At 42.8% G+C, this 27,125-nt stretch overlaps 1 protein-coding gene and 1 pseudogene across 1 annotated transcript in view; one reads left to right on the forward strand and one right to left on the reverse strand.

Moving 5' to 3' along the window:
* The window catches only part of LOC131761437 (elongator complex protein 1-like), a 447,559-nt gene that overhangs the window by 144,572 nt on the left and 275,862 nt on the right, over positions 1-27,125 (forward strand). The window lies entirely within an intron of this gene.
* On the reverse strand, positions 15,458-15,798 carry LOC131761543 (large ribosomal subunit protein eL42-like; annotated as a pseudogene).

The raw sequence follows: 27,125 nt of genomic DNA on the forward strand, positions 1-27,125 counted from the left end.
GACATATATACACTACCAAATGTAAAACAGATAGCTAGTGGGAAGCAGCTACACAGCACAGGGAGTTCAGCTCGGTGCTTTGTGTCCACCTAGAGGGATGGGATAGGGAGGGTGGGAGGGAGACGCAAGAGGGAGGGGATATGGGGATATATGTATACCTATAGCTGATTCACTTTGTTATACAGCAGCAACTAACACAACAATGTAAAGCAATTATACTCCAATAAAGATGTTAAAAAAAAAAACCCAAAAACCTGGTGTTAAATTTGAATTGTACATACTAATATGAACTCATGGTTATTATTATTTCTTTTTAACTTTTTCTTTTCACTGAAAGGACCTAAAAGCAATGATATCCCAGTAATGTTAACTGAGAATCTATCCCTCGTTCTTGGAAGATAGTTGTGCTGCCAGTTCCAGCAAAGCCTCATCATCTGCGTGGGAAAGGATTGAATGCCTTAGGCTAGGACTGTTTCATGGAAGGAAACAGTTCAGTGCTTAATTCAGCAGTTAGAAGTTTTAAAGTTGTTTGCCAGGAGTGAGGTCTGCCTGTAGCACTCTTCATCACCCTCACTATATCTTTTGTAAAGACTACATTTTTCACTAATGCTTTTATGTGAAAGTGGACTCTCAGGGGTGAACGTGAAGGTGGAGTCATGTCCTGTGTCTGGGTTGGTGTGGGGTGGGAAGCTGGAGATGAGAACACAGGAAACCCTGAGAATGCAAATCTTTCGGAGTTAGCAAAAATTCCTGGAAGAACTCCAGATTTTCAAAGGCTATATAATTGGTAGGATTGAAGCTCAGGTGACCAAGGGGGTAATGGACAACCCAACTGCTATCTGTGTTATAGGAGGAATAAATAGAAAATAACACTACAGTGTATCTATGATATGATAAAAGAATGGAATTGGAAAAATACTATGGCTCAGAGAAGGATGGAGGGATCTAGAAGGCCCAGGAAAGGTTGGAGGGATCTACCAGGCTGGATGCTGTGAAGAGGAATTGTGAGTTCACCTTCCTCTTTAAGGGCCCTCTCCCACCCTCAAGAACACTGTCACTGTACCATAGCTCCATGATGGGGTCATATTTTCAGTGCTCAGTTGTCTGAGCCTGAGGTGCACTTTAGATAAACTCTGCTTTCAGATGCATCTCAGTGAGTCTTGGGGCACTAGCTGCATTTCATACTTTCTGTATAGTATGGGGTTCATTTTTCCATTCCTGGACTATTTACAGAGAAATCAAAAACTTACTAACATTTAGGAAAAATAGACATATCAATTTGGCAAAGGAACCCTAAGGTCAGCCAGCAGCAGAGACTAACCTTTTTCTCCTCCTCTTCCTACTTTTCTAAATCAATTATGTTGGCACAGAGAGCCACATAAGACGGAAACTCTCAGGGAGGATTAGAATGCGGGGAACAGGGGAGGGCTTGAAGCTCACAGACCCTCTGTCTGCGTGTGATAGAGGGCTCCATGGTAAAATCCTGATCACAGTGAGTCACTGGCCAGGGCTGGATTATTAATAGAGTTCAGGATTCTTATAGGAGGACAAAGTCCCTCAACTCTTATTCACCAGTCATGGTTCCACCTCAGGTATCTCTGGGCCAAGGCTTCCCTTTGTGTTAGGGATGATGTGGAGAACAATGCCCTAAGCCTTTGAAAGCCTTAAATCCGATGCTGAGCCCGAGCTCTGTGCGCAGGGGAAAGGCCTATGTGAAGGGATACACATGTGCCTGCAGTTCTGGAAATGAGTGCCCTTCATCTGCAGAGGATAAGGACTGAAAACATCAACTGAGCATAACACACAGAAAATCCTTCTTGAAATTTGCAAAGAAGGAAAAATAGAAAATATTTTTATCTACTTTAAAGTGACTAACAGGGATGGATCACAGAGCTCTATTAATATGGAAAATCAGATTATCTATGAATAAACGAATGTCTATGGCTTGTCCAGAGAGGAAAAAGTGAAAATTCAGTCCTAGCCTCTCACTCTAGTCTCTCAAGATCAGTGCAGAGTCAAAAAGAGGAACAAAGGTGTAGAATTAAAAGGTAAGGTTTTGTCTAGTCAACCCTGGGCTACCCAAAGTTTAACCTTAATCTCACCTTTCCATGAGGGCCCAGTCCACAATCTGAGGATGTCAGTTCCTAGAGCGCTTCTGTGTTAGGAAACAGAGCTCTCAGAGAGGAGGCTTCCGAGAAGGATTCAAATTTCCTGTTCTGCCCATTCACCCAAAGAAAGAATGATGGAGCTGGGCCATGGGTCTTGGTCACTGGTGGTGGTGTGAGATATATTGGAGCCACTGTTGGTTTTGGAGGCAGAACTCCTGGATCCTGATTTTGGACAAGCTATTTCACTTCCCCAAGGTTCAAGTTCCTCCTCAGAGGTAATACCTGGCCTCCATACCTCACAGGGTTGTTGTGAGGATCACATGAGATAATGTCTGTGAAAGGCCTTAGTATTATTGTCATGGATAGTTCTGTATGCTAAATTTGGTGCTTTCAGAGTCCTAGTCTCCCAAACATCTCCCCCAAAGGATCATCCCACTCAGCCTCCTAAAATAACACTTTGCTCCTCTCTTCACAAGTAACCCAGGCTTTTGGATTCTCACATTGGAGAGGCTGGCTGAAAAGAATTCACTGTAGCACAGAACAAGCTTTCCTAAGGAACAGGAGATTAATCTCTCCCTCTCTCTCCTGTATCCCGCTTCCTAGGATGGCTTATGCAGTTCCAGGGCCCAGTACAGCCTGGGGTTGACATTGGAGGGGAAACCTGTAGGGAAGGGAATGTGAAAGAAAGCCTTGGTGTGAGGAATAAGAGAAGCATTGTGAAGTCTGGGATGTGGGGGAAGGTAGTGTGCTTCTGGCTCTGTGAGGCCCCCATCCTAGCCCTCTTGATTTTAGCTTATTGCTCTTGTCTTCTGCAGACACTTGGACAAGCTCCCTGTTACAGGAAGTTCGTGGCCACCGTTTCATCAAGATCCCCATGGTGAGTGGGGAGTAGTGGCCATGGAAGCTGACATTCTGCTGTTTGGGGGGCCTATGGAAGATGCTGCTACCTCAGAGCCCCGTGCCTCCTACCATTCCTGAGGGGGGTCAGTTCAGTCTCTTCCTTCAACCTCTCAGTGACCCTCAGAGGACCCATAACCAGGCCCTCTCTTAGCCCTTGTATCTCTAGTTTCTACCTTCTCACTGGATTCCACAGAGGCCCATGTTCCAGACCATTTACAGACTCCATAACACTGGCTCCCATCTTCTCTGGGGACTCTCCAGAGGCATATTTACCTCTGTTGTCTTTTTGCCTGAGTACCCTTTGGGGCCCATCTTTCCTCACTGAACTCTTAACTGTCTCCTTTCCTCTCATTTCATTGTGTTCTGTTTTCTTTTCTTTTCTTTTTTTTTGGCTGCACTGCGCAGGTCTTCCAGGTCTTAGTTCCCCAAACAGGGATTGAATCTGGGCCCTTGGCAGTGAAAGCGTGGAGTCCTAACCACTGAACTGCCAGGGAATTCCCTGTGTTCTGTTTTCTCAAAGCACCCCCTTGTCACTCCTTTCATCCCCATCACTGGCTTTAGTGAAAATTTGTTTGGAATAGCTAAATTTTCACAAAAGGTTCTGAGCATTGTTTTGTTTAGGACTAAAACCTTCCTTTCTATGTATCACGTGATAGGGGGTTTTAGAATTCTGGTTGTTTGGCCTATTACACTATTTTTCATCCCCAGATCACTTTTTGGTTGAGTCTTATCAACCAAAGAAGAAAATCAGCTGATTAATTCCATGAAATTGACAGCAAAGGAAGTTGGGTGGCACCCAAAGGAAAGTAAGTACACACCCAACAGAAGGGGTAATTGCATGCAGCCTCATATTGGACTCACACCGAGGAGTGACTAAGGTGAGAGAAAAAAATAGTATTAAGGATAAAGACCTTCAAGTTATCATAGTTCAAAGATAAGGAGCGTCAATAATTTAAACCTTAACTTGGCAGAGAGGAAAGAATAAAGAAAAAGAGTAAAAGCACATGCAGATTAAAACATGGCAATTTGTGGCTCTGGTGGTCTTGCCTGGTGGGTCTTGGGGGAAGGTGACACTTCCTGCAGTTATCTCCTTTGGAATGATTCCTCCGATTCCTCTGAGGTTGCAGGACAGCCTTCCAGTGACATCGTGTTGTGTACGTCTGTTGACTTTGGAGGCCTGGAATTACTGCTGTGTTAGTTGTTTACAGTACCTGGTAAGGTCCTTCCCACTGAAGTTCAACCACAGTCTTCCTCTGATATCTGACCTAGTAACTTAAAAAATGAAGAAATTTGTGTTATTCAAGAGAAGAACAGAGAGTTAACAGGATATTTTGGTAATTCAAAAGAAAACTCTTGGGACTTCCCTGCTGGCCCAGTGGTAAAGAATCCGCCTTACAATGCAAGGGATGTGGGTTTGATCCCTGGGCAGGGAACTAAGATCCCACATGCCACAGGGCAAATAAGCCTGCGTGCTACAACTACTGAGCTTGTGCGCCTCAACTAGAGGGCCTGCATGCCGCAAACTACTGAGCCCAATGCTCTGGAGCCCACACGCCACAACTATAAAAGAGAAAACCCGCACTCCACAACTAGAGAGAAGCCCGTGTGCGCAATGAAAGATCCGGCATGCCGCAACTAAAAGATCCCGCGTGCCTCAACGAAGATCCTGAGTGCTGCAACTAAGACCTGATGCAGCCAAAAATAAATAAAAATAAATAAAATAAATAATAATAATAAAAAGAACACTCTTATCTAGGCACAAAATGTCTATATTACAATTTGCAGTAAAAGATTTATAAGACTTTTTCTGTGAATAAATCTATTAACATGGTATATACCTTTGAATTTTCCTTTTTGTCATTTATAGAATTAAATATGCCTTTGTATGTATATGTAGACATACATAAATACATAATGCATATATAATGAAATTTTAGTTTTTAAGATATACTTTATCTCAGCATATTAAATCAAGTATATATATTACACTGAATTATCATTTAATAACCTAATATTTCCTTAACAAACCATATTCATTATCTTACATACATATTCACATTTTCTGTGATTATTATATAAGTATAGTCTTTATAATTTTTATTGATTACCACATTTAGCCAAGGTAACCAATTTTTGTTTCCTCCAGACACAGGGAAAACTAAAGGCAAGAAACCAAGAACTGCTTAACTAAATTTTTATGGGTACACATTGTAGATCACCTTTTACATTTTCAGGAAACAGAATAAACACATCATCCGAAGGTGCTTACACACTCTATTAATTTATAGCCCTTATATAATATATATGAATACAGGTAAATTAAAACTATATATATATATACACACACACACACACATATATTTTAGCTTAGAAACTGTTCAGGTATCCACATAGTATATATCAAGTATTTCAACATTTTCTAGTCTTAACATTTTAACTAAGTATTTGGAAATTACAATTTTAGCTAAAATATTAAATCCTCATGATTTGTAGTATTTTAAGAATTTTATAAAATCAAAACCCTTTAAAAGACATCTATCCTAGACTTCCCTGGTGGCACAGTGGTTAAGAATCTGCCTGCTAATGGAGGGCACATGGGTTTGAGCCCTGGTCTGGGAAGATCCCACATGCCGCAGAGCAACTAAGCCCGTGCACCACAACTACCGAGCCTGAGCTCTAGAGCCTGAGAGCCACAACTACTGTGCCACTTGCCGCAACTACTGAAGCCCACATGCCTAGAGCCCGTGCTCTGCAACAAAAGAAGCCACCGCAATGAGAAGCCCGCACACCGCAATGAAGAGTAGCCCCCTCATGCCGCAACTAGAGAAAGCCTATGCACAGCAATGAACACCCAACACAGCCAAAAAATAAATAAAATAAAACGACATCTATCCTATGATTTCACTTAAAAACAATTTTATATTTTGTAATCTTAAAATATTTGTTTAAACAATGATCCTTTTCTTGCCCCATAAAACCAATATACAAAATTTAGAAATTTTAAGTCTTGCAGTTTTAATACTAGTCATATGCACTAGAATATTGTCTTAGCATTAATTTTATATAGTAAAACCAGGGCAGTATAGACATAGGGTTGTCTTTAATCAGTAAGATTAACTCATTCCAATTTGTCCAAATTTATCAGAAATATTACAGGATACTTTACAAAATATACTTTATAAACTTGTATTCATGAGACAAAATTTAAATAATCTTAAAATCTAAAAAGCTCTTATGTTGAAGGTAAGATCGTCTCTCATAGCTATAGTAATGAAGGCTATTCTTTAAATACATTGGTCTACATTTTATAATGCAAAATAGTTTATTGGTATTTTTCTTGTCTCAGACATTTTTTACTGTTTAGTATGCAAAATAGTGACAGGTTTTTTTTCTGAGCAATTAATCTTTTTTTTTTTTTTTAACATCTTTATTTGAGTATAACTGTTTTATATAGTGTGTTAGCTTCTCCTTTACAACAAAGTGAATCAGTTATACATATACATATGTTCCCATATCTCTTCCCTCTTGTGTCACCCTCCCTCCCACCCTCCCTATCCCACCCCTCTAGGTGGTCACAAAGCACAGAGGTGAATTCCCTGTGCTATGCTGCAGCTTCCCACTAGCTATCTAATTTACATTTGGTAGTGTGTATATGTCCCTGCCACTCTCTCACATTTATTTTTGGCTGCGTTGGGTCTTCGTTGCTGCACGTGGGCTCTCTCTAGTTGTGGAGAGCAGGGGCTACTCTTCATTGCAGTGCGCAGGCTTCTCATTGCGGTGGGCAGGCTTCTCATCGCGGTGGCTGCTTTTGTTGTGGAGCATGGGCTTTAGGCACACAGGCTTCAGTAGTTGTGGCACGCGAGCTTAGTAGTTGTGCCTCAAGGGCTTTAGAGCGCAGGCTCAGTAGTCATGGCACATGGGCTCAGTAGTTGTGGCTCTAGGCCTCTAGAGCGCAGGCTCAGTTGCTGTGGTGCACGGGCTTAGTTGCTCCATGGCATGGGGGATCTTCCTGGACCAGGGCTCAAACCCATGTACCCTGCATTGGCAGGTGAATTCTTAACCACTGTACCACCAGGGGAGTCCTCTGAGCAATTAATCTTTAAAAAATGTCCCAAATGAGGGGAAAAGAGGATAGAACGATAACAAAACAAAATAAAAAGTGAGAGGTAGCTTTAGACAAATATGAAATTATAGCTTTTAAAAAAAAATTTTTTTTGAAATTATAGCTTTAAGAGTTTATCTTTTTTCTGTAAAGAGAAGGGAGAAAGTTTAGATGCAGGAAAACCTTTTTCACATTTACAGAGACACAAAACAGAAAGTCATTACAGCTGCTTTAAACAGTAACTCAAGTCCTTGACAATATTATGAAGCCATACAATTAAAAGGCAGTGCTTATTAATTCCTAAAGAATGGGAATAGAGGGAAATCTCCTTCATTAATCACAGTGTTCTTTTTTAGACAGACCAGTTATACAATCTCCTCTTGAGAGTTTCTTTTCCGTTTATGCCTCAGGCATTTCTCAAATGAACATCCTTGTTCATGTCAAAGTTCCCCAAGTGGCCACTATAATTTTAATTTATCCTCAGTGAAGTTATGCCAGGAGGTAGCATAAGCTTGTTAGCAGACAAGCCCATGAGAGATTGCTTGACTGTTGATCAAAGGTAAAACATCACTTGTGTTGTGAGTCCTCAACCCTAAGGTTAAGCTGCCTCTACTTGCTGACCTGAGAAATCAGCAGCCACCTGGCTCTCAGAAAGTGTGGAGAGCTCTTTGCCAAAGCCAAGTTCTCATACCCAGAGAAGACTGGGGAAAGTTCTCTTAGACAAGTAGAAGACAATAGATAAACAGAAGGCAGGACAGGGTGTTAAAAGCCAAATTTCACCAGGGGAGATGAGTCTGATGGGAAACCAAAAATTCCAGGAGACAATAAACTGATATAGAAGGACCAAAGAAGACAACCAGAAGCTAAATTCAATGTAAAACCACACAATCAGACAGACAAATCTTGAATGTCTTGAGACTCAAGGAATCTCAGATATGCACATTCGTACTATCATAGAGGTCAATCCTTGGTAGGCAGGGATTTGACCAAGTGTCAAGAGGATCTCCAAATGTCCTAATCAGGACACCCAGAGCAAATCTGTAGTCTGACAAAGTCAGGGTTATTGGCTCATTGCAACGAAGGAGGTCACACATTGAAGGAATCATGGGGTGTGTCTCCAAGAAAGGGAAAAGTTATGATACGATTTTGGGGAAGGGTGGCATTAGGTGAAATTTATATGAAACAGTATTTTGATGTTAAAGCAAAGCAGGGCTGTGTGTAAAGGGGCAACATTATGTCTGGATGGCAAAGTGGACACTAAGTTTCCTTTCCTTAGAAACTACAAATTAAGATAGATGCAAAATGTTAATATCCCAAACCCCCTTATCTGAATCTGCACCTGGGTTGAAAATTAAGGCCGGCAGCTCTGTGTCAATGTGAATTAGATCCTGCAGGCAAGAGTGGGATATTTTGTTCTTACTTCAAAAGCAAAGTTTCTGGAAAACAAGATTTCTCAGTAACAAAGTAAAAGTTATGCTACTGAGTGTCATTTAGACACTTTACAGCTGTAGTGTTTCCTTGGGAGAACTATAATTTTCTGCTAGCTTTGCACCTGGCTTTATCTGTGATCAGTGTCTGTTTTCCCATTTTGATGAATGGCATGGCAGATTTTCATTTTTTCAGGTCAAACTAATTTTCACTTTTCCTCGTTTTAGTGGCTTGTTGAACTTGCCGGAAGAAGCTGTGGTGGCAGGGACCTTTCCTGGAAATGATTAATTTCTTTCCTTCTTTCTTGTTTCCCACTTCCTGGCATGGGCTATCTAATTTTAGGGCCCCAGTGCAGCCTGGCGTTGCCCCTGAAGGAGGAAGCCACAGAGACCAGAATGAGAAAGCAAGCCTTGGGGTGAGGTATAAAGGAGTATAATGAAGTCTCAGATGTGGGGTATTGGAAGGGGCAGCATGCTTCAGGTGCCCTTACTCTTGTCACCCTCTTGTTCCTACTCTGTTCCTGGCGGCAGCTTGCAGCCTTTTGCGGTTTTGGTAACTGCTGGGTCAAGATCTGTGCAGGGAGGGTTGGGAAAGCATCACTGTGGTGGTTGACCTTCTGCTTTGGGGAATCCTGTGAAAGATGCTGCTCCCTCTGTGTTCCCTTCTGTTCCCACAGCTCCTCTGCTTGAGCCTTCTTTAACTCTGGCCTCCACCCTTTTACCAGACCTTCCAGAAGATGAATTACTAGCCCCTCTGTCTCAGCCCCTTTCACTTCTGGCCTATTTATCAGCCTTTTTTCTCAGGACCCTACAGAGTCTCATCTTCCCCTGCTGCTCTCAATTTTGTATCTGACTCTGCTCCTGCATAATCTGTTTTCTTCTCATGTCTTGCTCTGTTTTCTTCCCTGCCCTGCTCTTCATAATTGGTCCCACTCCCTCATCTCTCCTTTCACCTCCATACTGGCCTCTCTGCCACCAGAGGCTCTGTCACTGGCTCCCACATTCTCGCTCATCTTTTTTTTTTTTTTTTTTTTTTTTTTTTTTTTTTTTTTTTTTTTTGCGGTACGCGGGCCTCTCCCGTTGCAGAGCGCAGGCTCAGCGGCCATGGCTCACGGGCCCAGCCGCTCCGCGGCACGTGGGATCTTCCCGGACCGGGGCACGAACCCGTGTCCCCTGCATCAGCAGGCGGGCTCTCAACCACTGTGCCACCAGGGAAGCCCTCTTGCTCATCTTTTTTCCCACTCCCATGATTGCCTTCTCCCCTCTGCCTGGGAGTCCTCCTTGCCTTGATCTCTCCTAACATTTCATTTATCCTTATTTTGCCCCATTACCAGCTTTCTCATCTTTTCCATGAAGGTCCTCTCTGCCTCCACTCTGCCCCTCAGGTCCCCTTATTCAATCTCAACACTGCAGATCCCTTTCTGCCTCCAGAGCTACAATCTTAAGGGACCATCTTCTACCCCCATCATCTACCCTTCCTCCTTTCCCCTAGAACACACTCAGATACTAGACTCTCTTCCCCAACCAGATCCCTCCTCTTGTATGATCGTACCCTTTTAGTCAGGAATTCAACCTCTTATCTCTCACAACATCCCATTCACTCCATGAATCCCACTGATTCATTTGCCTGTCACCCATCATCACCAACAGTCTCTACCCCACCATTGCCAGACTCTACTTTAATACTGACTCAATTTGTCTTGATTTAAATCCTACTGAATGCTGTCCCAGAGAGCTCATCTTCAGAAAACCCCCTTTGTCTGACTTCCATTGCAAAAGACTTAGGCATTGACTGCTCAAAAACCTTGTCCATTTCAACCTCCTCCTGGGGGCAGCTGTCTGTTAAGGACTTGTTTTTCCCTACCTTCTCATACTGTGATTTCCAGCAGGAGGAGCTTTTTCCTTTCATCCATCCAGTTCTGTCTCTGGGGAGACCCTGCAATCAGGCATGTGGAAACAAGTAGACACTCTTTCCTTAGCTCTGCTGTCCAGAAGCTCCTGAAGATATGTCACAGAGTGTGGATTTCCAGATTTGGGAGGACAAAGAAGGAGGGATCATTCTAAAACAATGGAGGACATAACTACCAACTCATCTTCTTTAGCATCACTTGCTTCTGAGCACTACTCCACAGCCCTCCAACCCTTCTAGAGATGTGAAGGCCAACCACAGTAACTGCGTAGTCCATAGGAGCCTCCAAATTCCAAAATCTTAGGAGACTCTGCAGCACAAATGTAGTTAGCTCTTCAGAGGTCCCCCTCTCTGTACAGCGAGTCCCTGCTGGCTATCTTTCTGGTCTTTGATAGCAGTCCCACACTAGTCTCCCTTTCTCTTATTCAATCTCTAATGTCCTCCTCCCCCAGTCCAAATGCACTTAACCAATCCCCCATTGCTTCCTCAGCCCCAGACTTTGCCCCCACCTTAAAGCCTAGCCCCAGTCCTTGGGGAAAATTCTAGAGGGAAGGAGCTCACCAAAGAAGGACGGTATCTTCTCTGAGTTCAGTTTCCACTTTAGGAATATGATGATGCAGCTGAATTTAGGTATTCTTTCAAAGATTAAACAGTCCAGGGAGATAGTCATGGCCAAGGAATTCCCCAGCTCCGGAGCAGCCTAGGTCAGCAGAAGCCCTGTGTTTCTAAGCTTCAGGCCCCAAGGAAAAGCCAAAAAAAGAATTTAGCCCCGAAGGATGAGAGGACCTTAAGGAGATCCAAAGATTAAATACATCAAGGAGGGGAGGTAGGATTTGGGATCTTCCAAGTCAGTCACCCTTCCGGATTTAGCTGACACTCTAGTGAACAAGACCCCTCCCTAGTTTTTGCCCCAGATGTAAAAGAGACTTCAACAAAAAGTCACCTGGAGAAAAAGGATGAGTTGTTTCTTCAGTGGCTTTGTCCCAGGACACAAGGCTAAGGGCAAAAAGGTCACTTACAAAAAACTACATCAACTGTGCACGGCCCACATCCAGTTGAAACCAGAGGAGTCTTTGCATGAAGGATCTGAGTCATTGTTTGAAGCATTTGGGACACATGAGTAAGAAAAACAAAGCTCCCTCCCTTTGTGGAGCTTACAGCGTTGGTCCTTGGGTCAGCTCCTTCTCATCACACTCAAAACGATATCAAACCTCCTTCACTTTCCTCAAACTCCTGCCCCTCCCTCCCCCTCAACAGATTTGCTATTTGGCCCACTTTTGAAGGAATCATAAGCCTTCAGATGGGAACTTTTCATCACCAAATCTTCAAAAACGGTTGCATAGCACCCTCCTTTCCCTCTTCCTTACTGCTATGTAAAGTGGGGGTGGGGGTCTTTCTGGGAGGCCTTCCTTGACCCTCCCAAGACCGGATTGGTGCCCTCACTTTCACCATCACAACTCTATTTGTAATTTTGGGCTACTCTCTATGTCCCCAAAGTACCAGGACCTTCTCTATCACCCTCACTACTGGCCTGGTGTATCGCACCTAGTTAACAGTAAGTCAATAACCGTTTAGACGAACTAACTACCCAGCGTTGCGCAGAACCTCCGCAGGGACAGCCCCACCCAGCGTGCTTTGTGGGCCCGGCCGAGGCCTGGAGAGGGACTACATCTGGCGGGACTACCCCTGGGGGTGGGGCCATACCGGGGGCGGGGCCACATCCGGGACACGGGCCAAGGGCTGGGGGCGGGGCCCGCGTTGGGCTCGCGGCCGTCTTTTAAAGGCGGCAGCAGTTTCTCCTCAGAATGGTGAACCCAGAAGTCACAGCTCAGGAATCCCCTCACCAATGAGGTTGTGACGGGGCTTTCCGGTAGACTGAGGGGCGCTTCCACCTCTACTGCCTGCGGCGTTCCACCGGTTATCGCTTCACCTTAGCCCACTGGGGCCACACCATCCAGGCTGCGGCCTCCCAAGGCCCTGAAAGGCCCCGGAGGCCTTGAGCACGGGACCTGCCCTCTCTGACTGAACTTAAAGAGAACATCTTCATCACCATCATTGTAACGCCGACTGCCGTCTTCTGGGCTCTGGGCAAGTCCTTGGGCTCCCAGCCCAGATGTTACCCTGCCACAGGCCTGGAACAGGACGGTACACCGACCTAGTGAGGTGGCCGAGAGGAGTGGAGGGAACCGCGCACCTTTGGTCAGCGCCAGGGCCCAAGGCTGGCTCAGAGGTTCTGCTGCGGTTGCCACCTGGGCTGGCAAGGTCGCAGCTGGCACGCTCCCGGCAGGACCAGTATCCACACCGTGTGGGGTGCTTGCTGCCCGCTGGGAGTTGTTTTCTGAGGAGCTGCCGGGAAGGCCCTGCCATCCAGGCCAGGAGGCAGGGCTGGTGAGGCCCCGAGGGAAAGGCCCGTGACGGGAAAGGGCAGCGTGACTGTGGAGATGAGACCATGCCTGAGGGGCAGACGCCAGGACCCTGTGCAGACGGATGCAGAGATCTCACCTCCCTGGGCTGGGCTTGAGGCCTCCAGCCGACGTGGTGGGGCCGAGGGCACAGAGGCTCGCAGCTGCCTTCACAACAGGTACGGATACAGCCATGCTTCCGTTGCGGGCCCTCAGCGCCAGGTCCTGTGTTACACAGGAGCTCTGGTGTGATGTGGGCGTGGTCACTAGAGATGGAAGGAAATACCATGGTTCTTTTTGGGGGAACAGGTTGTCTTACTCTTGCATAAGTGTTTTATAGCAAATTTGCAAGATCGAGAATAGTAGATGGCAGTACCCCATGGACCCCTAAACTCAAAACACGTAATACTAACATTTTGATGTATTTTTTCCCAGCTTTGCTGTGCGTGTTTTCAGTGTTTAAATAATATAAATATATATTTAAAAGGTGGGAAAACACATAAGCAATGTCTGCATCACTGTACACTCTTCCTAATATCATTTTTAGTGTCTTCTATATTAACCATTGTTTTTCTGTGATATGTAGGTGTTCCAAGTTTTTGATATTGTAAGACGTTTCTTAATATGTTTGTGCATGATTGCACTTGCTTAGAACTGCCTTATTCCAAAATCATAAAGCTTTTCTTGAACTTTCTTTTCTCATCCAGGGTTCTACCCTTGAGCCACCTCTCTTCTCTTTCTGTAAGTCTCTTAGGCAAGATATCTACCCATGTGGTAAGTTATTTCACCACTGACTTTTACCATTTGCTTCACATTTATACATCCGGATGCTTGCTGAACATTCCCAACCTTGATTTCCCACGGGTACCCCATACCTAAAATCTGTAAATGTAGACCATTATCTTCCTCTGCCATCAACCACCCTTGCTTGGCTAGTCCCGGTATCAATTAGTAGCACCTGGTCCCCAAGCCCAATCCATAAGAGCCCTTCTGTGCTCCTCCTCCTCCTTCATCCTTACCATGATCAGTCAGTCACCAAGTTCTGCTGATTTTATTGGTTACCTATTTCTCAAATTTTAATCTTCTCTTCATTCTTACTACTACCTTGGTAGTTCAGACCCTCATCGTCGTTCACCAAATTATGCCGTGGCTTCTTAACTAATCTCTGATCTTAACTAATCCTCTACTTGCTGATTTCTACTTCTTTAGCTTCTGCTAGTCTCAACTCTGCGTTTTTCTACTCCAGTAAACACACCTGTTTTGTTCAGTGCTTCTGCGTCCTTATTGTTTTTTTAATTGAAGTATAGTTGATTTACATAATTTCAGGTGTACAGCAAAATGATTCAGATTTTGCATATATATATATATATATATATATATATATATATAATACGCACACACATTCCTTTTCAGATTCTTTTCCACTGTAGGTTATCACAAGATATTGAATGTAGTTCCCCATGCTGTACAGTAGGTCCTTGTTGTTTATCTATCAACATTTTATTTATAGTAGTGTGTATCTGTTAATCCCAAACTCTATTTATCCTCCCCCCCTTTCCCCTTTGTTAACCATAAGTTTGTTTTCTTACATGAGTCTATTTCTGTTTTGGAAGTTCATTTGTATCATTTTTTTATTCCACATATAAGTGAGATCATATAATATTTGTCTTCCTCTGACTTCACTTAGTATGATAATATCTAAGTCCATCCATGTTGCTGCAAGTGGCATTATTTCATTTTTTTTATGGCTGAGTAATATTCCATTATATATATATATATATATATATATATATATGTGTGTGTGTGTGTGTGTGTATTTTTATTTTTACATACACCCCTCCCCTCCCCACATCTTCTTTATTCATTCATCTGTCAGTGGACATTTAGGCTGCTTCCAGGTCTTGGCTATTGTAAATAGTGCTGCTATGAAAATTGGGGTGCATGTGTCATTTCCAGTTAGAGTTTTCTCTGGATATATGCCCAGGAGTGGGATTGCTGGATCACATGGTAACTCTATTTTTAGTTTTTTTAAGGAACCTCCATACTGTTTTCCATAGTGCCTGCACCAGTTTACATTCCTGACAATGTAGGAGGGTTCTTTTTTCTCCTTACTCATTTTGATTTCTCTACCTGGAGTTCCTTAGGCAGATAAACACTAGAGTTCTCACAGTCTACTACAGTAAGTCAGGGCTGTGTTTTTTTTCAGGGAATTTGTCCATTTCATCCAAGTTGGTGAATTTACTGGCATAGTTCATAATATTTTCTTATTCTTCTAATGTTAGTAGATCTGGTGATTTCTCCTCTTTCATTCTTGGTAATTTGTGCCTTCACTTTCTTGATCAGTCTGAGTAGAGATTTATCAGTTGTCTTTTTTTTTTTCAAAGAAATAGCTTTTGGTTTCATTGATTTTCTTTCTTTGTTTTTCTGGTTTTATTTCATAGATTTCTGCTCATATTTTTATGTCCTTCTGTTTGCTCTGACTTTATATTGCCTTTCTTTTTCTAGTTTCTTAAGGTGAATGCTCATTAGAGCATTGATTTGAGACCATTCTTCTCTTCTTAATATAAACATTTTTTTGAAGTTAACATAACCTCAAGATTTTATTTCCTTTATAATAAAACAAAAGGTGAAGCCCAGAACAGGATGATTTGGCCTTTTCTCTTGTTGTCTCTTCCCAGTTCATAATGCATGCATCTATTAAGAGCTGGCATTCTTTTAGATGTATAATAGGACTTAAACATTCAAGCCTTAGCACAATTTTCTTTGTAGTTTTAGCCTTTGCTGGAAAATCTGCTTAGCTTGCTCACCATAGCCATTCTACTTCCTGTGGTAGCACTGCTTTCCCAGGACAGGCCAGAATCCTTGCCCTTCTTGTACCGTGTCATTTTGTGGGGTTGTGCTAGTCATACTTCTTATAGAAAGTCTAGTGGGTCTTAGGAATGTTTACCATGTTTACTGGGATACTAACACTATAAATTTTGAATGCTTTGAATTTCCCTGTGAACACTGATTTATCTATATCCCACAACTTTTCATGTGTTTTCAGTTTCAATTCAAGTTTTTATAATTTATCATTTGACTTTGAGTGATTTAGAAGTGTGGGACATTTTCCAAATATCTTTCTATTCTTGATTTCTAATTTAATTATATTGTGAATTCAAAGCATTAATTCAAAGTACTGAGAACATACTTTGTACAATTTCAGTTTTTTAAACTTTGTCGAGATTTGACTTATGACCCCGTATATTCTTGGTGACTATTTCATATTTACATATGACTAATTTATAGCCAGCCCCTTGTATCCACGGTTCTTCTGTATCCAGGGTTCCACATCCATGGATTCAACCAATCAGGGATTGCATAGTACTCTAGTATTAACTTTTGTAAAAAAAATCTGCATATGAGTGGATCTGCGCAGTTCAAACCCGTGTTTTTCAGTGGTCAGCTGTACTTGAAAAGAATGCGTATTCTGCTGTTTCTTGACTAGAGTTCTCTATAAATATCAATTAGGTCAAGTTGGTTTATAGTGTTGTTCAGGTCTTCTATGTCCTTACTAATTTCTTTCGGCTTCTTCTATTACTAAGAGGGTCGTTGATGTGTCTGACTAATCATGGAATTGTCTGTTTCTCTTCTGAGTTCTAGCAGTTTTTTGCTTCATGCCATTTTGAAGCTCCAATCTTAGGTGTATATACATTTAGGATTCTGATATCTTGTTGTTGAATTGTCCCCTTTATCATTATGTAATGACTCTCTTTATCTCTGGTAATATTCCTGTTCTGAAGTCTACTTTGTTTAGTATTTATAAGGGCACTCAGCTTTCTGATTAGTGTTTGCATGGTCTGTCTTTTTGCATCATTTTAACCTTTTACTTATTTATATCTTTATATTGAAGATGAGTTTCCTGTAGACAGCACAATGTGTTGTCTTGCATTTTTATCCAATCTGACAGTCTCTACCTTCTAATTGGGGTGTGTAGATTACTTACATTTTTACTATTGATATGGTTACATTTAAATCTACCATCTGGCTAGTCATTTTCTATTTGTTCCATCTGTTCTTTCCTCCTTTCCCTTCTCTTTGCTAACCTGCTTGTGGATTATTTTTTTATTATTCTGTTTTCTCTTCACTCTTATTTGTTAAACCTCTTTTTTTCTAATAAAAATTTATCTTTATGTTATTTAATATTCATCTTTATCACATTTTTGAATAGTCATCTTCAAATTATATTATACCAGTTCATGTATAGAGTAAGAACTTTTCCTTCCCCCCATTTTTTGTGCTATTGTTATATACTTAGGGGCTGTATTATTTCAAATTAATTTAAATTTCTTAAGTAATTTATGATTATATCCTTTGAGTAAAAATATTAAAATATTTCACATAAAATCCCCTTGACCATCCCTTCCTTGGAGGTAAACAATGTCACCAGTTTGTTACACATCCTTCCAGACCTCTGCTATGTATTTATACGTGTGTGTGTGTGTGTATGTATAGGTATATATATATATATATATATATATATATATATATATATATATACTTAGAATATGTACAGTTTATTTTTTTTGCATAAGAGATATACTATGCATACCATTCTGTAGCATGCTTCTTTTACTCAACAATATGTCTTGTCAGTCTACCCATATTAGTATTTTTGGATCTGCCTCATTCTTTTGAAGTGCTGCACACTATTCGATTAAATGGATTTCTCAGAGTTTTATTATTATTTTTTTAGTTGATGGACATTTTTTTTCTGATTATTCATTATGGTAAATAAGGCCCCAGTGAATATCCTTCTGTATGCCTTATTGTGGACATTTGAAAATGCTTTTCTAGAGTACATACCTAGGAGTGGAATGACATTTCTAACAGAACCCTCCAGCAAGACATAAAGGGGAGAGGAGAGGCAGAAATTAACCCTAGAAGGTTTTAAGGTTGCACTGGGGCTAGTGGGGGTGGTAATGGGAGTGACGGGTGTGTCGGGGATGTCATAGAGGATTTAAAGCCTTGGAAACCCTTTGGAGAATTTAGTACAGTAATGGTCTCGTGTTTAGAACTCAGGGACTTCTGAGTGAACATGGATTGGTTACTATTTTCATGCCTTGGGTATAAAGAAGCAACTTTTTTTATTCATCAGAGTTAGAAAAGAGAAGGGTGTGACTCATTTTGGTGGTCTATCAGATGGGTTAAATAAGTTGCCCCAAGTCACATGGCTGTCACAGAGGAATGAGCGACAGTCCAGTGGGCTTATGAAAGTTACTAAATTTAGAGATTGTTTGGTTGTATACCTTCACTGTTCACATGGGAAGCAAGGCCTGGAGAGGGAAAAAGACCTGCTCAAGGTTTCATAGTCAAGTCAGTGATACTGCTGACATATTTCAGCCCAGCTGTAAGAGGCAGAAAAGCGGAAATAGGAAGGAGATAGCTTAGTCCAGCTGGGGGGGAGTGGTGGTGGGCGGCCGAGGAGACAGAGAAGCAAACAACACTTCTACCTACTCTGCCCCCTGCAGCCCACTCTCTTCCTTTCTCCAGATTTTTGTGGACGTATTTCTTCAGCAGTATCAAAGAAGTCCAAAAAGGAAAACTAAACAATCCAAATTATAAGATAGAGAAAAAACCCATGTCCATGTAAATGTTACCATTCTGCAGCAAAACAAACATGGTAGAAATAATGAGGCTTTGGTTTGGGTCTGCGATGTGGAAGATGGGCATAAATAGTCGCTAAACCAACTAGTGGAGCCGCAGTAATTCTGTCCTGGAGGGTAGAGCGAGGGGTACATTACTCAAATGCAGCTATTCAAAAAGTGGTCTAGATTCCCTTGCAATAATCATTAATTTCAGGCAACAAAACAAAATAAAATAAAACCACGAAAGGAGGGGTGGGTCATTAAAACAAAAAAGCTGGGCACTCAAAAGACTTCTCATAGTTGGAAAGTTGTGGAGGGTGGATTTCAAACTGTCACCAGGTGCTTGCCTACTTTTACAGTAGAGGTCCTGAAACTGACCTGCCCTTAAGCTGACTAAGGATGCCCTTTGAGAAGTGCAGCATCTTGAGATGCTGTCTTTAGAGTTATTGGGGGCAGAATATTCTTCAGGTTTGGAAATGCTTGAGGGGAAGTCCCTTAGAGTAGTCTTTCTGTCTTGGGATACTTGGGATGCCTTTTAAAAAGCCAGATTCCTGAACTTCCCTGCCCCAACTCCAGTACTGGATCTGTGGGTGGGTCCAGAATCTGCATATTAAACAGTCACCCAGATGATTCTTATGCCTGCCTGATGACATTTGGCCCAGGATGGGCTTGCCCAATCATTCTGCAGTGATAATGGTACTGTCTTTTTGAAGACCTGCATTAATTATGTCGAACCCCTTTGGTAATTTCACATGGTTCGATCTATCTAGTATCTTTGTTTCCTTTAAATTTCAACTGAGCTCTAGACAGTGAGTTTTCTGGATCTTTGTTTGGACACATAGGGTGAAGAGAATTTTTCAGGATGTGAATGTTAACTGACAAGTGACCTAGGACAGTGGTTTCTATATCGATAAGTTTGGAAACATTTCAGGGGGCAACTTAGAATTCTCATTTCTATTTGGAGCCATGAAATTAAAAGATATATTTTATGAGGTAGCAGGTCTTCAGTTTTTTTTTTTTTTTTTTTTTTTTTTTTTTTTTTTTTTTTCGGTACGCGGGCCTGTCACTGTTGTGGCCTCTCCCGTTGTGGAGCACAGGCTCTGGACGTGCAGGCTCAGCGGCCATGGCTCACGGGCCCAGCCTCTCCGCGGCATGCACGAACCCATGTCCCCTGCATCAGCAGGCGTATTCTCAACCACTGCACCACCAGGGAAGCCCAAGTCTTCAGGTTTTAAAGGTAGTTACATTGTTATTTGTGTTCCAGGCCGAATCCCTTTTTCAGAATCTCTACAAACACACTGGGAGGGGGTTTCTCCCCATATCGCAGATAGGATTTAAGATGTAAACCTCTTCTGGAATGAGGCAGGAAAATCAACTCTTTAATCAGTCAGCACAAAACTCCCAGTAGTGAACTGAGAGAGCCAGGATCACAGACATAATAATTGGGAGAATTAAGCTTTGAATGTATGTCTTTTGGAAGCATCCTGGTGCTGTAAAAAAAGAGTATGAATTAAATTCAACTTTGATCATAAATTAGAATTGCTAGTTACAAGTTAGTTATGCGACCCTGGTCCAATCAAGTAATCTCCTAGAGCTATCTGTATCTCTGAAACAAAGAGAATTACATTTTGCTGAGCTGGTGGGGTTGGGGCTTCTGCTGTTTTTGGAGAAGGTGTGTGAGATCCTCAGTGCAGTGCAGTGCATGCCCGTAGGTGGTGCTAAGTAATGGTTATGATTAGCGAATTCCAGGCTGAAGTTTTTTTTCCACAGATGCACAGCAGTCTCTCAGGTCTCCCAGCCTTTTAGACCAGCTGCAACTCTTCCCCTCCTCCCAACACCATCCCCTTCACATGTACAACTGCCCTGGGGCATTTATCCTCCAGGGGATAATTCTCCATGAAGCTGGCACATCTGTCATGGGTACCAGTAGGTGCCAGCAAAGGCTAAGCTTTCAGAAGGGCTGCTTCATTTGATTTTTATCATTCTTCCATCCCCCCAGTGTGACTCATGAAAGCCTAGACGTCCTTTCCTTTCATCCGGAGTGATCTCTGTCTCTCACAGCCTTTCTTGCTTGCTATTCTGAGCCTGGGAGAGAATGCTCAGTGTTACACTGTCAAATATCAATGAAGAAAGGCCTCCTATTTTGGGGATCCTTGTAACAAAACTAATAAACACCAGTGTAGGGACTTCCCTGGTGGCTCAGTGGTTAAGAATCCACCTGCCAGTGCAGGGGACATGGGTTCGAGCCCTGGTCCAGGAAGATCCCACATGCCGTGGAGCAACTAAGCCCGTGCGCCACAACTACTGAGCCTGCACTCTAGAGCCGTGAGCCACAACTGCTGAGCCCACGTGCCACAACTACTGAAGCCCATGCACCGAGAGCCCGTGCTCCGCAACAAGAGAAGCCACCGCAGTGAGAAGCCTGTGCACCGCAATGAAGAGTAGCCCCTGCTTGCTGTAGCTAGAGAAAGCCTGCGTGCAGCAAAGAAGACCCAGTGTAGCCATAAATAAATAAATTTATAAAAATATAAATAAACACCAGTGCTACATTTGGGCAGCACTTTACAGTCTGCAGTGTACTTTCATATCCATTAGCTCATTTAATAGTTGCAAACTTCTGGCAAGGTAGTGTGATGGTTAAGGGTTAGGCTCTGGAGTCTTCAGATTGCCTTTAAATTCCCATCTTCACCTCTTCTCAGCTGAATCATCTTGGGCAAGTAACTTAGAATCTCTGAACGCTGTAGATTTAAGTGGAAAGTACTCAGAACATGGTAATAAGTGCCCAATAATTGTTAACTATTACTTCTATCATGCCCATTTTACCACACGACCTCAAGTTTTTCTGTAACCTCACCACTGGTCTGTAATCTAATGGGTCAAACCTCACTTTCTTCACTTTTCCTCTTATCCCCCTGCCTCCACACCCTCCTCAGCTTTGCTCTCCCCTCACACATAGCCTACAGTGAACTTTCCTTTTTCTTTTTTATAAATTTTATTTATTTATTTATTTATGGCTGCATTGGGTCTTCATTGCTACATGTGGGCTTTCTCTAGTTGCTTCGAGCAGGGGCTGCTCTTCGTTCTGGTGTGCGGGCTTCTCTGCGGTGGCTTCTCCTGTTGCGGAGCACGGGCTCTAGGCATGTGGGCTTCAGTAGTTGTGGCTCGCGGGGTCTAGAGCGCAGGCTTACTAGTTGTGGCTTGTGGGGTCTAGAGTGCAGGCTCAGTAGTTGTGGCACATGGGCTTTGTTGCTCCACGGCATGTGGGATCTTCCCGGACCAGGGCTCGAACCCATGTCCCCTGCATTGGCAGGAGGATTCTTAACTACTGCACCACCAGGGAAGCCCAATTTTCCTTGTTCTGTTCAGCACAGGCTATCTCAGGCCTTTGCATGGGCTATCCTCTCTGTCCTGAGCCCACATCCTGAATCCTGGTAAATACCTACTCATCCTTCAGGTACACTGACTCGCTTTTATCCCCAGGCTCCCAGGTTGCTTTCTGCACACCTTGATTATAACAAGACTGAGATTGTCTCTTTTCCTAATTTATCTATTCATTAGACTGAATGCTCCCTGGGGAAAGGGATCATATCTTCTCACTTGTGTAACTCCTGTCCCTGATATCTGTGATATGCCAAATAGATGTCGGTTTGAATAAACAAGTGTTACAGAATTCATCAATCCACCTAAAATTATCTTAGATAAGCATTCAAGTTATTGAGCCCAGAGGCTGTGGAGCCATACCTGAAACCTAGGCTCCAGCTCCTAGTCCCCAGGCTCTCTGGGCACCCCCCCAGGCTGCCTCCCATTGTGGTCTCCTGACCTTGCTATGTAATTTTTCCAACCAAGCTGGACACAGAAAGAAAAAAAGAAACTAATCATCTGAAAGCACTAGACTTCATATTTACAGGCCCAGTAGAGGTTTCCAGATGACAGGAAGCAGCCAGTGTGCAAAGGCCTGCTTTTAATGTATCAGAAAAGACAAAATTATAGTGTGCCTGCCTTTCATATGCTGTCTGTTTCGTCTTGCTGAATAAAAGGGAAACTCTGGCTCCAGGCTGATTTTCATTTACAAAAATAGACTAAATTCTAACCCTTAAATTATCAAAAGTGCCATATACTTGACAAGCAGCTCAGCGGAGAGCAGAAACTGCCAGGTTAGTAATTAAACAGAGGTTAAGTCAAATTAACAGAGACAGACATTCTTGTCTGGCGGTCAGAACAGAGGCCTGGATCGCCCTGGATCTGGCCCTGGTACCAGCATGTGTCAGAGTGAAGTCTTGCTGTGCAACCATGGTTGCCAAGGAGAGACCCTATGGGCTCCCCCACCCCTCGACTTCCTGGAAAGTCTTCTAGTGTGAGAACCAGGGATGTGTTCCTGTTGAGAGATGGGATCGGGGGAGGGTAGGCCTGAAAGGAGTCAGGAGGAGGCTGAGGGGACCCAGCTCTCCTCCATTTTCAGAATTTTTTTCCATATAACATAAGGGACCATGGAAGAGTTTTTTAAATATAAAATTATTGTAGCTTAGGATCTCTTATAAGTACTTCAATATAAATTATTCATTTACTCAAAAAATATTGAGTGATCACAACCATGGACCAGGCTAAGTCCTAGTCTTGGGTTGCTGACATGCTGGTAGAGGAAGGCAGACAATAAACAAGCAAATAAATGCATAGCATTTCAGGTGGCTCTAAGAGACATGGGCATAACTATAGGAAAGGAGGAGGATAGGGAGATCAGGAGTAGGAGAGAAGGGAGTGGGGGAGAAGGGGAAGATGGAGTTGCTATTTAAATTAGGCAGTCAGGAGAGGCTTTTCTGATAAGGTGATATTTGAGCAGAAATCTACAAGGGGAAGAGAATTTCCGGCAGAAAGAACAGTAAGTGTAAAAGTCTTGAGTTGGAGGAGTGCTTAGCAAGTTTGAGGAAAAGCAAGGATCCCGGTGTGGCCAGATCGTGGCAAGCAATGAGGGGGTGGTAGGAGATGAGGTTTGAAAAAGATTAAGGGCTAGATCATGTAGGCATTCTAAGAACACTGGCTTTTATTCCAAGTTAAAAATGAAGGCTTTGAAGGCTTTTGAGCAGATCTTACATGATTTGCAAGGGTCAGTTTGGGCTGCTGTGTTGAGAGTGGAATGTAGGGAGATGAGAATAAACAGGAAAGGGAGACACAATTGTGATTTAGGTCAGGTGGTGGTAAAAAGTGGTTGGATTCATAATAACTTCTCAAAGGAGATCTTGTAGGATTTGCTGATAGTTTGGATCTAGGATGTTAAAGGAAGAAAGGATTCAAGGATAACTTCAAGGATTTTGGCCTGATCAAGAGGAATGATGGAGTTCTTTTTTAACGAGATGGAAAGACTGTAGGAAGAATGGGTCTGGGAGATGGAGTACAAATCAAGACTTTATATTTGGATATGATAATTCTGAGATGCATAATATACCACTATAACAAGTATTGCGAAGAAGCACAGCTCTGGGACTCAATTGGAATGCAATTTTAATTTTGTTTCCTAATGTCCCTTTAACATTTATTCAGTGGAGGAGTAGTTTTCCCTGCCATTGGGTGAAAACTCTGGCAGGCACCATGATTTTTCTGGTCACTCTAAGTCCCATGGTTCTCTTTAAGTAGGAAACCAGACACTTGATTCAGCAACAAGAATGTCCAGTTCTGTTTGTTACTTAATACTTACATCTTCATTAAAAGGTCATGTTTCCTCTGGTTCCAACTTCCGCTACCTTAGCAGGTCAGTTACCCCCAGTGGGGAAGAAGTTATGGCTGGCTTTTTTCCCTTTCTTGCTTATCATCTCATTAGCTATGGTTTCAGCTGCTCCAGAGTTGGTGTCAACACTCCACTAGGAGGGTAGAGGGGAAAGAGATCAGAAAGTTCTTACTGGTCTGGGACTGTCTTAACATGATTTTACTTTCTCTGAGGCTGGCTAATATTTAAGGCTGTGTCTTCCTTGGTTCTTTTGTAGATTCTGTGGAGGCTCCACTGCTGTAGCTCCTCTTTTGGCAACTCCACTGGTGTGGGTGATGCATCCTATTCCTCCAGCTGCCGTGGGTTTTCCCGCAGCTCATTCCACACAGACTTTCTCATTTACAGTCCCATCACCCCACCAAGCAGAACACTTGAGCTAGGATGATAAGGCTCTTGCTGACTCTCCTGTGTGGCTGGCTTCCGGTCCACAGGAAATATATACCCTGTGCCTTGACTATCCCCAAGGTAATATACACCCTGTGCCTTGGCTATCCCCAAGGTAATCTCTTCTCTGCTGTCACCCACTGTTTTAGCAACCTCTCACCTTTAGATTCCCCAATGGTGGTGGGGGGTCAGACTCCAGTTAATTAAGCAGCTCTCCCCACTCCCTTTCTTCAAACTCCAGGGAACGCATATCAGCTCTCTGAGTCATCCCCTATCACTAGGTCTGAGCTGAGGGGGCCTTCCCCCGTCCTTTCCATTCTCCAGGGAGAGGAGCTATTCACAGCACAGCTTTCTTCAAAGAAAACCTTTTACAAATTCTCCCTCCCTTCAATCTCTGGTAACCGGACCATTTTATCACATTGCTTACAGTGAGGGTCCAAGTTAAACTGTTCTTAGATAACCACTTTGAAAATATTGATTTGCATCAGCCCCTTACTTTACTATTTGATATCTGTTGTGTTGAGGCTGTGGTCTAAACTCCCCCCCCCCCTTTTTTTTTTTTTTTTTTTTTTTTTTGTGGTACGCGGGCCTCTCTCTGTTGTGGCCTCTCCCATTGCGGAGCACAGGCTCCGGACGCAGAGGCTCAGCGGCCATGGCTCACGGGCCCAGCCACTCCACGGCATGTGGGATCTTCCTGGACCGGGGCACGAACCCGTGTCCCCTGCATCGGCAGGCGTATCCTCAACCACTGCGCCACCAGGGAAGCCCCTAAACTCCCTTTTAAACATCTTGTTACACTTTAAAAATTTGAGAGTCAGCAGCATATGAATTGTGCTTAAAAGCCATGAGATTAGAGGAAGTCACCTATGGTGTGAACGGCAAAAATATCTGACGACTGAGCCCTTTCATAAGTTAGAAATGAAGAACCAGAAAAGGATACTGAGAAGGAGCACTCAGAATTTGCCCTGTTTCTGGACTTAAAAAAAAAATAACCCTTTAGGCCCTATAACTCATCCTGTATTCTGAATTATAATCAATACTGTAGCAATGGCTTTTCCAATAGTAAATTTTCCATTTTTCGTGATGCCACTATTCATATGTAAATGTCTTTGGCATTTACAAAGTGTTCATTATTTCATTTCAACTACCTTATACCCCTGTGAGGAAGGTTTCATTACAGATGGGGAAACTGAGCGCCAAAGAACTTTAAGAGACTTTCCCAAGGTTCAAGGAGTAAGCGGCAGAGGGTGGATTTGATTTCAGGTCTTTGGCTCCAGGTTTTGAGCTCTTGTTTTCATAGCCACCTCAAAGACACTCATGACAATCATAGTTTTTTAAGGTTTTGCTAAAGCAGATTATTTAATAAACGTGTGGCAAAGGTTTAATCTCATATGCCAGCTCCCATGCATTAATCAAAGTTACCTGGAGAGCTGTGTTTGCAGGATTCTGAAGTATAATGAGGTTTGGCAGGAAAGAGTACCTTGATCAATTAGTGATGACTGTCATTGGTTGGCAGGGGTTCTGGTGGCATATGTGCCATGCATTTGACATCACAGATTTAATTATTTCGTGTGTGCATGTGTGTGTGTGTGTGTGTGTGTGTGTGAGAGAGAGAGAGAGAGAGAGAGAGAGAGAGAGAGAGAGAGAGAGAGAGAGAGAGCGCGAGAGAGAGAGAGCAAGAGCGAAAGTGAGAGGGAGGGAGGGAGGGAGGGAGAGGGAGAGAGAAAGAGAGATATAGATGTTCTCTGAAACAGTTGTAGTTTCTCAAAACACATTAAAAGAATGGGAAAAGAAAGAAATAGCAGCCTAAAGCCATATTGGGTTACTGGAGATGACAGCATTGTATACATGCATTCTGAGAGCACACATTTTTAAGGATGTGGTGCTGGCAAAGGAAACAGCCTGAACTCAGAACAGCCTTGCAAATAAATAAAACTAGCCACTGTTCCCCAGCATTTTTCTCCCCCAATTCTTATTTTGAAAAATTTTTAACTAGCAGAAAAGTTTTCCTAGATTTCCATCATTTATCATTTCCTAGTTAACATTCTCTCTCGGCTTTTTTTTTTTTTTTTTTTTTTTTGCGGTACGTGGGCCTCTCAACTGCTGCGGCCTCTCCCATTGCTGAGCGCAGGCTCCGGTCGCGCAGGCTCAGCAGCCATGGCTCATGGTCCCAGCCGCTCCGTGGCATATGGGATCCTCCCGGACCAGGGCACGAACCCATGTCCCCTGCATCGGCAGGCGGATTCTCAACCACTGCGCCACCAGGGAAGACCTCTCTCTCTGCTTTTATTCTGAATTATTTGAAAGTAATTTTAAAAAATTCACAACACTAAAGCATTCATTTCTTAAGAACAAAGATATTCTCTGACATAATCACAGTACCATTATCATACCTGCAAAAATAATACATAGGCCATATTTAAATTTCCCTAGTTGTCCCTAAAAGTGGGATCAGATTGAATGTGCTGCTTTTTGTTCAGATTTTATTTTGGTAAGTGACATATTGTA

This window comes from Kogia breviceps, chromosome 8 (assembly GCF_026419965.1).
Source record: "Kogia breviceps isolate mKogBre1 chromosome 8, mKogBre1 haplotype 1, whole genome shotgun sequence".
Classification (NCBI taxonomy): domain Eukaryota; kingdom Metazoa; phylum Chordata; class Mammalia; order Artiodactyla; family Physeteridae; genus Kogia; species Kogia breviceps.